The sequence below is a fragment of the Callorhinus ursinus genome, unplaced genomic scaffold, assembly GCF_003265705.2.
Source record: "Callorhinus ursinus isolate GAN/ISIS: 27379988/994484 unplaced genomic scaffold, GSC_fseal_2.0 scaffold4, whole genome shotgun sequence".
Lineage (NCBI taxonomy): Eukaryota > Metazoa > Chordata > Mammalia > Carnivora > Otariidae > Callorhinus > Callorhinus ursinus.
The window spans coordinates 71,538,898-71,555,060 of NW_027397066.1; the positions used below are offsets into that span (position 1 = coordinate 71,538,898).

Below are 16,163 nucleotides of genomic sequence, written 5' to 3' on the forward strand. Positions count from 1 at the left end.
TAATCAGTAAGGAAAATCAAACACAATTTGTACTTATTTACATAGCAGTAACAACAGTATACATTTATGTTCATGTCCCAGGGCTTTGTCCTCTCTCCTTCCAACATAATTTAGTTGAGAGGAACCTTGACTGTCTTGATATCCCAGGGAACATCATGCCAATCCTGTATATTAATGTCATTATGCCAACTGGATCTGGCAAGCAGAAAGAAACAAGTATCAAAAATACCTCATTTACATATTTGGGTGTCAAAGGGCGGGGGGAGTTAAATCCTATAAAACTTAATAGGTCTACACCATCAGTGTTATTTGTAGAGGCTCCAGCATCTGGGGAACGTTACGACAGCTTTTCTAAAAGGAGACACAAGTTGCTGTATCTTGCACTTCTCAACAGAAAGGAAGAAAAAAACCCCCAAACCCACCATACTTGCTTCTTTCAAATTTGGAGGCAGCGTACGCCTTTTTAGCATGCTACTCCAAAGCATTCACTTGATAACTTCTACAGCTACGATTTTTGGGTGGGACCAGATCCAAGAAAGGTGTCAGGGCTTCAAAAGAAGCTGTCCTGACACTTGGGCCCTATGACCTGACAGACCAAATGGTATTAGAAGTCTTCTGGTGCAGGGGTGCCTGGGTGGCTCAGTCGTTAAGCGTCTGCCTTCGGCTCAGGTCATGATCCCAGGGTCCTGGGATCGAGCCCCACATCGGGCTCCCTGCTCAGCAGGAAGCCTGCTTCTCCCTCTCCCACTCCCCCTGCTTGTGTTCCCTCTCTCGCTGTGTCTCTCTGTCAAATAAATAAATAAAATCTTTAAAAAAAAAAAAGTCTTCTGGTGCAGAGAGAAATTATATATATATAGCTTGAGGCAGGTGCCAGTAGGACTGTCTCAGCACAGACCTCTGGGCATTTGGTAAGGCCGCACCTCCTCTGATAACAAATATTCTCCCCTTGAAAAGCAGCTCCTGGCTGGCAACTGGTCCTAGTTTTTGAGACTGAACACATTACCACACAGTACCAACTGGCTACACAACCTGAACTTCCCATCACGAACCACAAAGCTGCATGTACCCAGTGACATTTCCACTGCAATACGGAAGTAATAGAGAGGAGACCAGGTCTGGGCAGGACCAGAAGCACAAGGAATATCTACAACCAGTTAGTTCCAGCTACCAAGATATCTTTTTCCATCACTTGTTTACATTTTCCTCAACCTATATGGGAGTCCTCTTAGGGAATTCCCAATGAGCATTTCACAGAAGAGAATGAGGCATAGGTCTAATCCTCAGATGGAGCTAAAGCTGATACCACACTGACAAGAGTGGATGTCCACCGCACCACCACCCACTCAGGCATGACCACAGAAGACCATGAGGAAGGGAATCCTCCAAGCGGACAGAACTTGGAGGGATATATCTGGTTGTTCATTTTATGGCATGAGGTACAAAGCCCTATACTTATTTATGGGCAGTGGCTACTGGATTGGATGTCCAGTGGGGAGCTAGGAAAGAACTAACTGAAAAATTGGTGACAAGATGGACTGTGTATGGACCTCTTGGAGCAAGAGAATATTTAATTGCCATGTATATATCCAATAGGGAGTATCCATTATGGTGGAGGCTGTCAAAAATCAGATGATCAAGAGGATCTATTTTGCAAATGTAAGGAAGCCTTTTCCAGGCATCCCACCCAATTCTTGCTCAACATGTCCATACCCAACACAGCCAGAGCAGCATAGAGGGAAGTGTGAGCTAATAACATGGTTTTCACCTCCCCAAGATTGTTCTGTTCTGCCTATAACTACTGCTGAGTGCCCAATCTGCCAACAGCAGAAGCCAATACTAAGGCACTGATATGGCACCACTGTCCAGGGTGACAGGTGGCTACTTAGTGGCAGCTGATCATAATGAACTCATCCCATCATAAAGGGAACCGTTCTTTATGCTCTCAGGGATAGCTGCATATTCTGAGTAAAAATGTGCTTTCTCTGCCTGCAGAGCTTCTGCCAACACTATTATCACAAAGTTACAGAATGTCTCAGTCATTGCCGTGGTACCCCACATCACTGTCCCTGACCATAGACATATGTTATGAACAAACAGGTTTAGAGATGGGCTCATGCTTTCAAAGTCCACCACATACTTCCATCTTACAGAAGCAGCTGGCTTGACAGAACAGTGATCTGGCCTATTGAAGGCTCAATTGTAGTGCCAGCCAGGACGCCATGTAATGCTAGGATGTTGGCCTACAGCTAAGGATGTATGCCATAAACCGGCAGCCTATATTGCACAGAGCCAGAGTTCATGGGGGTGGGAACCATGGAAAGGAATGGTTCCTCCATCCACACTGGCCTCCTAGGTGTTTCACTGACATGCTAGACATTCTCCTGCCTCCATTTCCTCTACATAAATGCTTTTCTCCACTCTACTTAAAGTTGCAAAACCTGGGGCGCCTAGGTGGCTCAGTTGGTTAAGCATCTGACTCTTGATTTCAGCTCAGGTCATGATCTCGGGGTCATGAGATCAAGCCCGGCTTTGGGCACCACACTAAGTGTGGAGCCTACTGAGGATTCTCTCTCAGTGGCTCAGTTAAGTGTCTGCCTTTTGCTCAGGTCATGATCTCGGGGTTCTGGAATTGAGCCCCGAGTTGGCATCCCTGCTCAGCAAAGAGTCTGCTTCTCCCTCACTCTCTGCCCTTCCCCCCATCTCGTGCATGCTCTCTCTCTCTCTCTCTCTCTCAAATAAATAAATAAAATTAAAAAAAAAAGATTATGTCTCCCTCTGCCCCTCCCTCACTGCTTGTGTGCGCATGTGTGCTCTCACTAAATAAATAAATAAATTGTGAAACCTCCCTTTACCTTCCTAATTACCCCTTCTCTTACTATGCTTTTCTCTCCAGCCCTTCTCACCTTCTAACATACTATATTATTTGGTTATTGTTTTTATCTGTCTTCTCCCACTAGAAGGTGAGCTTTACAATAGCAGGTTCTACTTTATTCACTGTTCTATCCTTGATGCCTAGGACAGTGCCTGAAACATAGTAGGTGCTCAACAAATATTTCTAGATTGGCTTGAATGAGTATCGTGAAAGTTCTTGGGGAATAGTAAAAAATATCTCCAGTCTATTATCTTCCCATCAAGGATAAGTTGGCAAGCTTTTTCTGTAAAAGGCTAGAGAGTAAATACTTTAGGACTGTGGGCCATGCAGTTGCTGCAGCACCCACTACATTCTGGTATCATAGCATAAAAGCCACCGTCGGCCATAAGTAAATGAATGGGTGCTACATGGAGAGGGAGGAAAGGAATTGCTCAAGTCCTGGGAATTGGGAGGCTGAGAAAGGAGTTCATATGGAAATATTTTATACAAGTGTGTTTGATTCATTTCTTCCTCATGCCTTCTCACTCCACCATCACAGCTAATATTATGGAAGTTACACTTTGCCTTGGCTTTGACTTTTGAGTATGGTACATTTACAACTGCCACAGAATACACTTACTCATTAAACCTCCAGGTGGAGCCCTTTCTCTTTTCTCATTAAGCTGTTTTTATTACAGTTGACCCTTGAAGGACTCCAGAGTTGGGGGTACCAACCACCAGTGTCGTCCAAAATCCAACTTTTGACTCCCTAAAAACTTAACTACTAATAGCCTACTGCTGACCAGAAGCTTACAAGAAACAGTCAAGTAACACATATTTCATACATTTATATGTACTATATACTGTATTCTTAGAATAAAGTGAACTAAAGAAAATGTTATGAAAACCATAAGAGATAATACATTTATAGCACTGCACTGTTATTGATACTATAAGTTTCCATTGTCTGATTACAAGATCATCTCTCAGTGCCTACATCAATATGGTCTTTTCAAGTTATTTAAATTCCAGTTAGCATACAGTGGAATATTAGTTTCAGATGTACAATACAGTGATTCAGCACTTCCGTACAGCACCCAGTGCTCATCACAAGTAGTCTCCTTCATCCGCATCACCTATTTAACCCCTCCCCCCTACCCACCACCCCTCTGGTAACCATCATTTTGTTCTCTATAGTTAAGAATCTGTTTCTTGGCTTGTCTCTCTCTCTTTACCCCATTGCTCATTTGTTTTGTTTCTTAAATTCCACATAGGAGTGAAGTCATATGGTATTTGTCTTTCTCTGACTGACTTATTTCACTTAGTATTATACTCTCTAGCTCTATCCACATCGTTTAAAATGGCAAGATTTCATTCTTTTTGATGGCTGAGTAATATTCCATATATATATATATACACACACCACATCTTCTTTATCCATTCATCAGTTGATGGATATTTGTGCTCTTTCTATAATTTGGCTATTGTTGACAATGCTGCTATAAACATCAGGGTGCATGTATCCCTTCAAATCAGTAATTTTGTATCCTTTGGGTAAATATCTAGTAGTGCAATTGCTGGGTCATAGGGTAGTTCTATTTTTAACTTTTTGAGGAACCTCCAAAACCTTTTCCAGAGTGGTTGTACCTCGATATTGTCTTATATGAAACAAAACACTATAGATGTTCTATGTATTACTAAAACTAGACTTGAAAAATGAAAAGATAGGGGCACCTGGGTGGCTCAGTAGGTTGAATATCTGCCTTCAGCTCAGGTCATGATCCCAGCATCCTGGGATCAAGCCCCACATCTGGCTCCCTGCTCAGCAAGGAGTCTGCTTCTCCCTCTGCCTCTCCCCCAGCTTGTGTTCTCTCTCTCTCAAAAAAATAAAATCTTAAAAAAAAAAGAAAAATAGAACTACCACAATATTAAATTTACATTAAATATCACTCACTTTATGCCTGTGTAAGGATAGGCTACCCACTTCCATACAATTCTTGCACACAATGTTCTACAAGATGAATACTCAGGCAATGATGCTGATAATGACACAAAGTCTCAGTACAGCTCTTGTACAGTTATTAGATTTTTGCACAAAGACTCTTGCACATATACACAACAGCTGTTCATTAACTGCACGGCATGATGACTATTTACTATTCCTTAAGTGGAAGTGAACCATCACAGAGGTCTTCCTTGTCACCTTCACGTTGAGTAGACTGAGGAGGAAGAAGGGGAGGGGTTGGTCTTGCTGTCTTGGGGCGGCAGAGGTGGAGGACGTGGAAGGGGAGGCAGGAGAGGCCGGCACACTTGGTGTCACTTTACAGAAATACATGTAATTTCTGTCTGACTTTTTTTGCTTTTTCTTTTCTCTACATATGTTTCTAAACAGTACCAATCCTTCCACCATTTGCTTTTGTTTCAGTGTCCATGTTGTAAAAGAACTCAAAACCAGGGGCGCCTGGGTGGCTCAGTCGCTAAGCGTCTGCCTTCGGCTCAGGTCATAATCCCAGGGTCCTGGGATCAAGCCCCACATCGGGCTCCCTGCTCAGCAGGGAGCCTGCTTCTCCCTCTCCCTCTCCCCCTGCTTGTGTTCCCCCTCTCGCTGTGTCTGTCAAATAAATTATCAAAAAAAAAGAACTCAAAAGCAGTCTTGAGGGGCACCTGGGTGACTCAGTTGTTAAACGTCTGCCTTCGGCTCAGGTCATGATCGCAGGGTCCTGGGATCGAGCCCCACATTGGGCTCCCTGCTCGGCGGGGGGCCTGCTTCTCCCTCTCCCACTCCCCCTGCTTGTGTTCCCTCTCTCGCTGTGTCTCTCTCTGTCAAATAAATAAATAAAATCTTTAAAAAACAAAACAAAAGCAGTCTTGAATAATCAGAACCCCTCTGCCAGATCGTCTGTCAGTTTGTCTTCTGGCATTGCTTCTTCATCTTCCTCTTCATTGTCTGGCACTGATTTGGAAGCACTCATCTCCATCTGGTGATCTTCTGTTAATTCGTCTGGTGTGGTGTCTATATTAGCTCTTAAATTTCTCCAAGGTCCGTATCTTGAAACCCTTCACCACAACCACCTTCCACTTTTTTTTTTCTCCATATCCATAATCTCGTTCATGATTTCCTTGATTGGCTCTATTGTAAATCCTGTGAAGTCATGCACAACATCCAGGCACAGCTTTTCCAGCAGGAATGTATTGTTTGGGGCTTGATGGCTTTCATGGCTTTTTCTATAACAACAATGGCATCTCCAATGGTGTGATCCTTCCAGACTTTCATGATGTCCTGTCTATTGCAGTTCTCTTTCATAGTGTTGACAATCCTTTCCTTAAAGTACTGTGTGTAATGAGCCTTAAAGGTCCTTATGACCCCATGAGCTAAAGGTTGAATTAGACACATTGTGTTTGAGGGCAAGAAGACCACTTCAACACCTTTGGTGTTGAACTCATGGGGTCCTGGGTGGACAGGAGCATTGTCCAAAATCAACAGAATGTTAAAAAGCAGTCCCTTACTGGCAAGGTACTTCCTGACTTCAGAAACAAAGCTTTGATGGAACCAATCCAGAAAAAGGGTTCTCCCTGTCCAGGCTCTCTTGCTGTACAACCAAAACCGTGGCAGCTGGTGTTTATCTTTCCCCTTCACAGCTTAGGGGTTAGCAGCTTTATAGATAAGGCAGTCTGGATCATAAATCCAACTGCATTTGCACAAAAGGGCAGAGTTAGCCTATCACTTCCTGCCTTAAATCCTGGTGTTTGCTTTTCTTCCTTACTAATAAATGTCCTTTGTGACACTTTTTTTTTTCCAGAAAAGGGCACTTTGGTCTGCATTAAAAACCTGTTAAGGCAGATATCCTTTCTCCTCAATGATGTTCTTAATGGGTCTGAGAACTTATCTGGCTGCCTCTTTGTTGGCAGAAGCTACTTCTCCTATTGACATTTTTTAAGCCAAAGTTCTTGCTAAAATCAACAAACCATCCTTTGCTGGCATTAAGTTCTCCAGCTTTAGATCTCTCATCTTCTTTTTGCTTTAAATTGTCATATAATGACCTCACTTTTTCTAGAATATAGGTATGCCTTTCTTATACTAATCCTGTACCCAAATAAAAGCTGCATTTTCAATATGAGATAAAAAGGTATTTTGCAAAAAAGTGCAAAGTTTTCACCCCCATTGGTGTAGCTACAGTGACAGTTTCAGAAATTTCCTTTCCTTTTCTTTCTTTCTTTTTTTTTTTTAATGCTCCATATGCTGGATTCATTTAACTTGAAATGGCAGGCAACCACACTGCAGACCTCAATCTACAGTACATATCAAGCAACTCAGCTTTTTCTTGTAATGCCATGACTTTCCTCTGTTTCTTGCAAGCACTTTGAGCATCACTAGTGGCACCTCCTGTGGATCCCATGGTGTTATTCAAGGTTTATAGTGTTGCACAAAGCATGGTGTAAAATATGGGAGAACTGGGAAAGAACACATTTTACTGTGATACACAATATCCTGGAGAGACAAACGGGTCATACAGAGATTATTACTGTACCACGGCGTTTTAAGTGGATCCTGGCAACACTTGAGCTCACCGTCAGGGTAGGAGGGGTGGCTACAAAATTCTTGCAGTGTATAGTATGTACTACAGTTAATTTGCTGTAGTTATGATTTAATACTGCATGTTTGCATTTGTTTACATTTCTCTTGACCACAAATGTATCGTGTACGGTCTATGTCCCTGCACATACTTTTTTTTTTAAATTTATTTATTTGAGAGAGAGTTGGAGGGGGTAGGGGCAGAGGGAGAGGAGGAGAGGGAGTCTCAAGCAGACTCCATGCTGAGTGTGGGGCTGGACGCAGGGCTCAATCTCTGACCCTGAGACCACGACCTGAGCCAAAACCAAGAGTCAGATGCTTACCCAACTGAGCCACCCAGGCACCCCTGTGCACATACACTTTGATAAATTTTAACTTTTTATAATAGATTTGTGTATATTTTATGGTAGTAAATGACAAAATAGTACCTACATATATTTTATGCATTCATGACATATCTGACTTAATTTTCTTGATATATCTAGGCTATCAGTTCATCTGTGAGTTTTTTTAAATTGTTGCAAATCTCCAAAAAATTTTCCAATATATTTATTGGAAAAATCCATGTATTAGTGGACACACACAGTTCAAACCCATGTTGTTCAAGGGTCAACTGTAGTTTAGCCCACAAGTGTTTACTGAGCATCTACCATGTGCCAAGAAGTAAGTGTTAGGATATAGCTTTGAATTAGACAAAGACTCTCTCCTCAGGAAGCTTACATTCTAATGAAGACAGATGATAGATAGATAGATAGATTAATAGATAGATAGATAGATAGACGATCATTTCAGAAAGTGATATGTCAAATAAGGAAGTTACATAGAGTCGTGGGAGCCTTCCTTAAGGAAATAACATTTGAGCCAAAAACTGAAGAATAAGAACCAGCCATGCAAAGACCTGTTTGTTTGTTTTTTCTTTCACTGTGGTAAAATATCTATAACATAAAATTTACCATTTTTGAGTAGAGTTATTGAGTAGAGTTGTGCAACCACCACCACCACCCTTCTCCAGAACTTTTTCATTTCCCCAAACTGAAACTCTGTACCCGCTAAACAATCACTCCTCACCACCCCCACCCCAGTGGCAACCACTATTCCACTTTCTGTTTCTATGAATTTGACTCCTGTAGGTATGTCATTTAAGTGTACTTGGCATACGGTATTTGTCCTTTGATGACTAGCATATTTCACTTAGCATAATGTCATCAAGATTCAGCCATGTGTCAGAATTTTTAAAAACGAATATTCCAATATAAACATATACCACATTCTGTGGTGTTCTTCTATTGATAGACACTTGAATTACTTTCATCTTTTGGCTGCTGTGAATAATGTTGATATGAATAAAAGTATACAAATCTCTATTTGAGTGCCTGCTTTCAATTCTTTTAGTATATACCCGGAAGTGGAATTGCTGGATCGGATGGTAACACCATGTTTAATCTTTGAGGGACTGCCAAACTATTTTCCATAGCAGCTACACCACTTTACATTCCTACCAGCAAAGCACAAAGGTCCCAGTTTATATCCACGCCAACTCTTGTTATTTTCCTTTTTTTTTTTTTTCTTATTATGGTCATCCTAGTGAGTATGAAGTGGTATCTCATTATGATTTTGATTTATATTTCCCTCATGATTAGTGATGTTAAGCATCTTTTCATATACTTATTTGCCCATTTTTATATCATCTTGGGAAAAATGTCTATTCAAGTCCTTTGGCCTTTTATAATTGGGTTGTTTGGCTTTTGTTGTTGAGCTGTAGGAATTCTTTATATATTCTAGATATTAACTCTTTATCAGATATATGATTTGCAAATATTTTCTGCCATTCTGTAGGCTGTCTTTTCACTTTCTTAATAAATGTCCTTTGAGACATGCAAGTTTTTAATTTTGAAGAAGTTCAATGTATCTAGTTTTTCTTTTGCTGCCTGTGCTTTTGGTGCTATATCTGAGAAATCACTGCCAAATTCAATGTCATGAGGCTTTTCCCCTATGTTTTCATCTAAGAGTTTTATACTTTTAGCTGTTGTGTTTAGGTCTTTGGTTCATTTTGACTTAATTTTTGTATATGGTATAAGATAAAGGTCTTGGCACCCTTGTCAAAAATCATTTGACCGCATACATGAGAGTTAATTTGGAGGCTCTCTATTCTATTTCATTGGTCTCTATGTTTTTCTTTATGCCATTACCACAGGTTTTTGATTACTATAATTTCATTGAGGTTAGAGTTCTAAATCAGAGGTCACAGCAGTTTCGAAGAACCAGAGTAGGGATCCGCAAACTTTTTCTGTAAAGGGCCAAATAGTAAATATCTGGGGCTTCAGAGGCCTTGTGATCTCTGTCACAATTACTCCACCCTGCTATTATGGCACTAAAGTACCTATAAACAGTACATAATCAAATGGTTGTGGCTGTGTCCCAATAAAACTTTATCTTAATTGGTAATAGGACAGATTTGCCCCAAAGGCAGTATTTTGACACTCTTTGGACTAGGTCACAGTTGTGCATTTTCAAAGGCTTGAAGGAAGGCCAGTGTGACCAAAATAAAGTTGAGAGAGGAGGGAGCTGAGGTTGGAGAGGTAAGTAAGGGCCAGATGACAGAAACTTGTAGACCACGAGGGGGATTTGATTTATTCTCTCTCACTCATTCACTCACCAAACATCCATCAGGGACCTACCGGGAGCTAGGGGCTGGGGCTACAAGGCTCAGTCCTCGGCCTCCCTGGAGTTTTGATATAGAGAAGAGGTGTAAGGTAAGGAGTTTTAATACAGATCATATTTTCGGGCGCCTGGGTGGCTCAGTTGGTTAAGCGACTGCCTTCGGCTCAGGTCATGATCCTGGAGTCCCGGGATCGAGTCCTGCATCGGGCTCCCTGCTCAGCAGGGAGTCTGCTTCTCCCTCTGACCTTCCTCCCTCTCGTGCTCTCTATCTCTCATTCTCTCTCTCTCAAATAAATAAATAAAATCTTTAAAAAAAAAATACAGATCATATTTCCTGCATCATGACATATGCTCTACTCCCTCACTTGAGCCATGGGAGCTGCTCTGAGCTTTACCCTACTTTTAGTTCAAGCCTTTATTGTCTCCAGGATGAGTGCAACAGTTCAGTCAAAAAGCTTCTGCCTATAGCCTCACCTTCTTCTAAACTAGCCCCCACACTGCAGCAAGAAAATTCCTAAAATGTAATTGTGATTGCACTCCCTAGCTTCAAACTATCACTATATCACTGTTCAGTCCAAACCCTTGGAACCCTGAGTGACCAGACCCTTGCCAACTTCTCAGCATCATCTGCTCTCCCTCCCCTTGATGGGAAGTGCTAGCTGATGACCTGGGACATCGACTCACACAAACCCACATAAGAGCATGTTTGACTCATGATTAAGCCCTGCGTAACACCTACATCAAAGAAGGGTATTTGCTATCTGGGTGAATTCTTGTTGTTCGTGTTTCTATTATGAGATATAATTATGAATTGAGCAAGACCTAGTAATAAAGGGGCAAACACGTACAGAGATAGCCCAGCACATGTAATTATAATGTAAATTACAAGTGTAAATGCAAATTCTATGCCTGGGACCTGACCCACTGAATCAGAATCTCTGGAGGTGGGGCCCAGGTATCTGAGTTTTAGCAAGCTCCCCGGGTGATTTTTAAGCATGATAAAGTTTGAGACCCACTGCTCTAAAACATTTATTCCTGCAGAGTAAAAGCCTTAACGGAGACAAAGCTTAAGACAAGCACGAGAATAATTTTGACAAATTAGTAGAAATAGAATTCTTTTTAACATACAAATTCTTTTTAACATACAAAGTTTTCGAAGTATGACATAAAAAGAAAACAGACCTAATACAAAACACTATATGTTGCCAAAGGTCCTGAGAGGATGAAGAAACTACAGGATAAACCTGACCTTGGAGCAATTGGGCTGGGGTTCAAATCCAGAACTCTCACTAACCAACTCTGTGCCTTGTAAGAAATTGCTTAACCAGAGTCTCAATTTCTTCACTAACACGTTAGAATAATAAGCCCCTTGAGCCGCACCCTGTGATGGTTGTGAAAATCATGTGGGATAACGTATGCGATGATGCTTTGTATGGAAGGATAACATGGTGATCAGGTTTCTTGCTGTAACTCCTTACAACAGAATATATGCATCTTCCCTTCTACAAAGGAAATGGATAGGATTTTGAGTCTTCCAGTGACTCAAGAGATTTCTCTTTAGTGTAGGTTGCAAGAGATACACAGCTGGAATGAGAGGTTGCTCTGGGCTTGATAGGAGAGAACAGAGGAAAGTAGCCTCACCTGAGAAAATGGTGCCAGAGCTTTGGCAGATGGTGGTAGGAATACCATTAATATCCCTGAACTCATCTGTGGCTTTACCATTTCTCCCCTAGAAAAGTTTAATTAAAACCTATAACAGGGGCGCCTAGGTAGCTCAGTCATTAAGCGTCTGCCTTCGGCTCAGGTCCTGATCCCAGGGTCCTGGGATCGAGCCCCACATCTGGCTCCCTGCTCTGCAGGAAGCCTGCTTCTCCCTCTCCCACTTCCCCTGCTTGTGTTCCCTTCTCTGGCTGTCTCTCTCTCTCTCTCTCTGTCAAATAAATAAAATCTTAAAAAAAAAAAAGCTTTATAAGAAAAAAGAAAAAACCTATTAACAGCTTCGGCCAATGTTCAGTCCCGGACATTCCTCCTGCCTAGCAGTTGCTGTTGTGTGGGCCGTTTACAACAACTTCTGTACTGATTGGTCAAGGTTTGTGCCACACAGGTTGTTAAATTTTTAAGTAACACCTCTGGTGATACCCCATGATAGAAAGGAATGTTATTTGAAGCTTATTTCAAACAGAAGCAATTCTCCTCTCTCTGGGATGGTTCAATGGGTTCCTACTGTGCTTCACCAGGCCTGTGCATTCCCTGGACCTTTGACCCCAGTGCAACTCTTCAACTTAATGACAAATAGTTTCAGCATGTTCATTCATCACCAACAACCCAATTTATAATTTATTCTGTTTCAAGCATATTTCTCCGGCTGACGAAGCCATGAGCTACTATTCTGGAAGGATTCCCAGCGTGTGTGGGTAAGAATTCTATTTCTGTGCTGGGGTTTCTTTCATTCATTTCGCGAAGCGAGGACATCCCAGGCCACCACACTCTTTTTTTTCCCCCCCTTTTTTTCCCTTTGCTATTTTCTCCCCTCAACTACAGACAGAATAGGTAGACTTCCTGTCTATTCATTTTTTTCCTCTTAGCTTGTCTCTTTTGGATTAAAAGCAACTTTCAGATAAATGTGAATCATTTAAGAGAGGGAGCTACTCCCAGGAGAGTTTAAAGGCCTCTCCTAAGAAAACAAAACATGGTAATTATATTCCTTACTTGAACTGACGTTCAGCCATGTAATAGATTCATATGCCTTATAATCTTTATACCTCGAAATGGTAGGTGGAAGACACCAGTTATTTTTTGAGCATGTATAATTTTAAATTGAAACAAAAATGTTCAAAGTGACCACTAGCTCTACCGGTTGAGGTGTGATATGACACTTAATCCCCTAAACTGCAAAATTAAAAAAAGATTTCTGGCTCTGCTCAAAGTGACCCATGCAGTGTAAGGAGTGGCCCAACATTCTCTCTCACTTGGGGTGACTTGGCTTACCACATCTAGGAACTGTTGAACAGAAACCCCAAATTTTAGATAGTCCATTAAGCAGATACAACCAGGGCAGGGATGGTGACTGATTTTCTTTTCGGGTGCTCTTCATAAATCACAGACTTGGTTAATACCTTCATTCCACCAGCATCCCCCAATCCTTTTCCCCCCAAAGCAAAAAAAACCCTAGAGGATTGAAGCCCTTATTACTCAAGGCATGGTTCATTGACCAGCAGATCTGAGGCTGCCTGCAAGCCTGTCAGAAATGCAGAGTCTCAGGCCCACGGAATTCTGCTACCTTTTTAACTAAATGTCCAAGTGATTCATATTCACAGTAAAGGATGATTAGTACTGGTTTAAGTGACACATTTGTTAAAGAGCACACCAAAAAAGAACCAAGATTCTCTACTCAGAACTACTCATTGAAAAAATAAAAAGACAACTCACTTCAATTACGACGTGTGATGCTGGAAGGAAAGAGCCCCCAGCCTTGGCCGAGGGGCAGGGTGATGCGGAGATTTCTATCCTTGTAGGTTTTCCTATAGAGACTTCAGCCCCAGATCCATGTCCCTTAAAGTTCCAGGAGCTTCCTTTTGCCGGCCCTCTGGGGCAAGAGAAAGAATCAGAGAGGAAATGCAGCCCCTCAGCGAGCTCCTGCAACGACCAGAAGGAAAGGCTTTCCAAAGAAACTAGCCTTGAGGAAATGGCCAGGGAGAAATGAACAGTTCTCCTATCTCCATATGTTCCTTTCTTCTCCCCCATGAACCGGGCATTACCCACACTTCTTTCTCGACCACTGAGATTCAAACCGACGACCTAATGCCTCCAATCCGCCTGGGATCCTTTTGTGGCGTTCCTGGCAAGGGGATGGGAAAGGGAGAAAAAGGCACGCTTTGGAGAGGTATTTTTATCTTTCTCTGTGCAACAGAATCCTGACGACAGCATCTCCAACACTAGCAACAACTTGAGGAAAGATCAAAACCAATCCTAGCAAATAGTTCTGTTCTGTGTAAACTTCCTGTCTCTCGCTAGCTCTGACGAAATCGGGGGTCTCCTCTCATAGGCCCTGCCTTCTGGCAAAAAAAAAAAAAAAAAAGTGCCAGCAGGAAGAGATCACATTTGAAAGGAAGTGAAAGAAACCAAAACAAGACAGCCTTAGGTTTCAGGGCAAAGACCCACCAGAGATTGGAAGAGGAGAGAGCAGCTATATTTAGAACATGCTAGCCTTCCAATGTTAGCTTTTTTTTAAAAAAAAGATTTTATTTATTTATTCGAGAGAGAGAATGAGAGACAGAGAAAGTGCATGAGAGGGCGGAGGATCAGAGGAAGCAGCAGACTCCCCGCCGAGCAGGGAGCCCGACATGGGACTTGATCCCAGGACTCCAGGATCACGACCTGAGCGGAAGGCAGTTGCCCAACTGACTGAGCCACCCAGGCGCCCCCAATGTTAGCTTTTCTAATCCAGAAATACAATAGGAAGGTAAGACCATACTAAATAGGTATTTCATATTCTGAAAACATGATGATGTCAAGTGAAATAATAGGACAATAATAGGGTGAAAAATTATTTATGTGATATTACTGTGATCCTGTGTGATAATTTTCCTAGTTATTGCACAGTTGACCATTTGCTGTGATGTAAGCATATGGGCAATGCAGAGGTACCTGTATGTTGCCTGGAATGTAATTAAGCAAGGCATGTGTGCATTCTACTAGTAGTGCAATTAATCTGTATTAAGCAAGGCCTAAAGGTAAAAAGCAACCAGTGCAAAGTTACAAACTTCCTAATCAATGGTATATTTATTTATTTATTTATTTAAAGAGTTTGTTTGTTTGTTTGTTTGTTTCACAGAAAGAGAGAGCACAAACAGGGGGAGCGGCAGGCAGAGGAGAAGGAGAAGCGGGCTCTCAGCTGAACAGGGAGCCTGATGCAGGGCTTGATCCCAGGACTGTGGGACCATGACCTGAGCTGAAGGCAGACGCTTAACCAGCTGAGCCACCCAGGCGTCCCTCAATGGTACATTTAAATCCATAGAGATGCGGAAGTTTTATTCACCCAGTTACCTTATCCCCCTACCTCCCTCCCCTCCAACAACCCTGTTTTTTTCCTATGATTAAGAATCTCTTCTGGTTTGTCTCCCTCTCTGGTTCCATCTTGTTTTATTTTTTCCTCTCTTCCCCTACGATCCTCTGTTTTGTTTCTTAAATTCCACATATCTGTGAGATCATATGACACTTGTCTTTCTCTGATTGACTTATTTTGCTTAGCATAATACCCTCTAGTTCCATTTTGCCATTTCCAAGGTTTATTCTAAACCAAATAGAGCTAACTTCGCAAATACAATTTTAAAGATAATTAAGACATGCATTAAAAATAAATAACCACGATTCTAAGAATCAGCTAGACACTGTTGGGGGAAAAAAGGAATGTATGACACAATACCTGCCCCCCACGGGTTGGGTAGACAAGACTAACATACATGACCTAACAGGAGAGCTGGCCGAATACCATATTGGTTCAGGCGGTAGGTAGGGGAGAAAGGAGAACCCAGCATAGATTATAGATCCTGGATCCTCACTTCCTACTGATGTAGACCCATTGCCGACTTGGCTAAGATGACCCAGTGAACCCGTAGCAAGGTTCCGAGTAATTGGGCTCAAGCTCTCATGACTCCCCTGTGTTCCAGAACAATAAGCATTAGATAAATCTTTGCTTAAGAATAACTAAAGCCTCTCTTCCACCGAGGCAAATCTAAGTGATTCCAATTTAAGGAAACACATATTGCTTTTCTGACAGAAGGTAACACAAACTTTTACTTTCAAATTTTCTCCCATGTTTCATGTAATGTAATTTTATGTTGTTAAATGTCATAGTAAGACAATAGTAATGCAGCAAAAAAAAGAAAAGAAGAAAGGAAGGAAGGTCACAAGGAAGAGAGAGGTCAAAGGAGGGAGTAGGAGAAGAAAAGTAGGAACGGAGCAATGGAATTAGAACCCAAGTGTTTACCCATAAGGATATGGTTGGATGTAGCACAGGCATACAGTGCAATATTCTGCAACAGTTCAAAAGAGCGAGGTAGAAATATAGGTACTGTC

General features: G+C 41.8%; 1 protein-coding gene across 2 annotated transcripts in view; it reads right to left on the reverse strand.

The window, feature by feature from the left end:
* ABCG2 (ATP binding cassette subfamily G member 2 (JR blood group)) overlaps positions 1 to 14,075 on the reverse strand; it is a 138,028-nt gene extending 123,953 nt beyond the window's left edge. For both annotated transcript variants that reach the window (XM_025873410.2, XM_025873411.2), the window contains exon 1: positions 13,515 to 14,075. The gene's annotated coding sequence lies outside the window, so the exon portion shown is untranslated. The remainder of the gene's footprint in view (positions 1 to 13,514) is intronic.
* Positions 14,076 to 16,163: the final 2,088 nt, after the last annotated feature.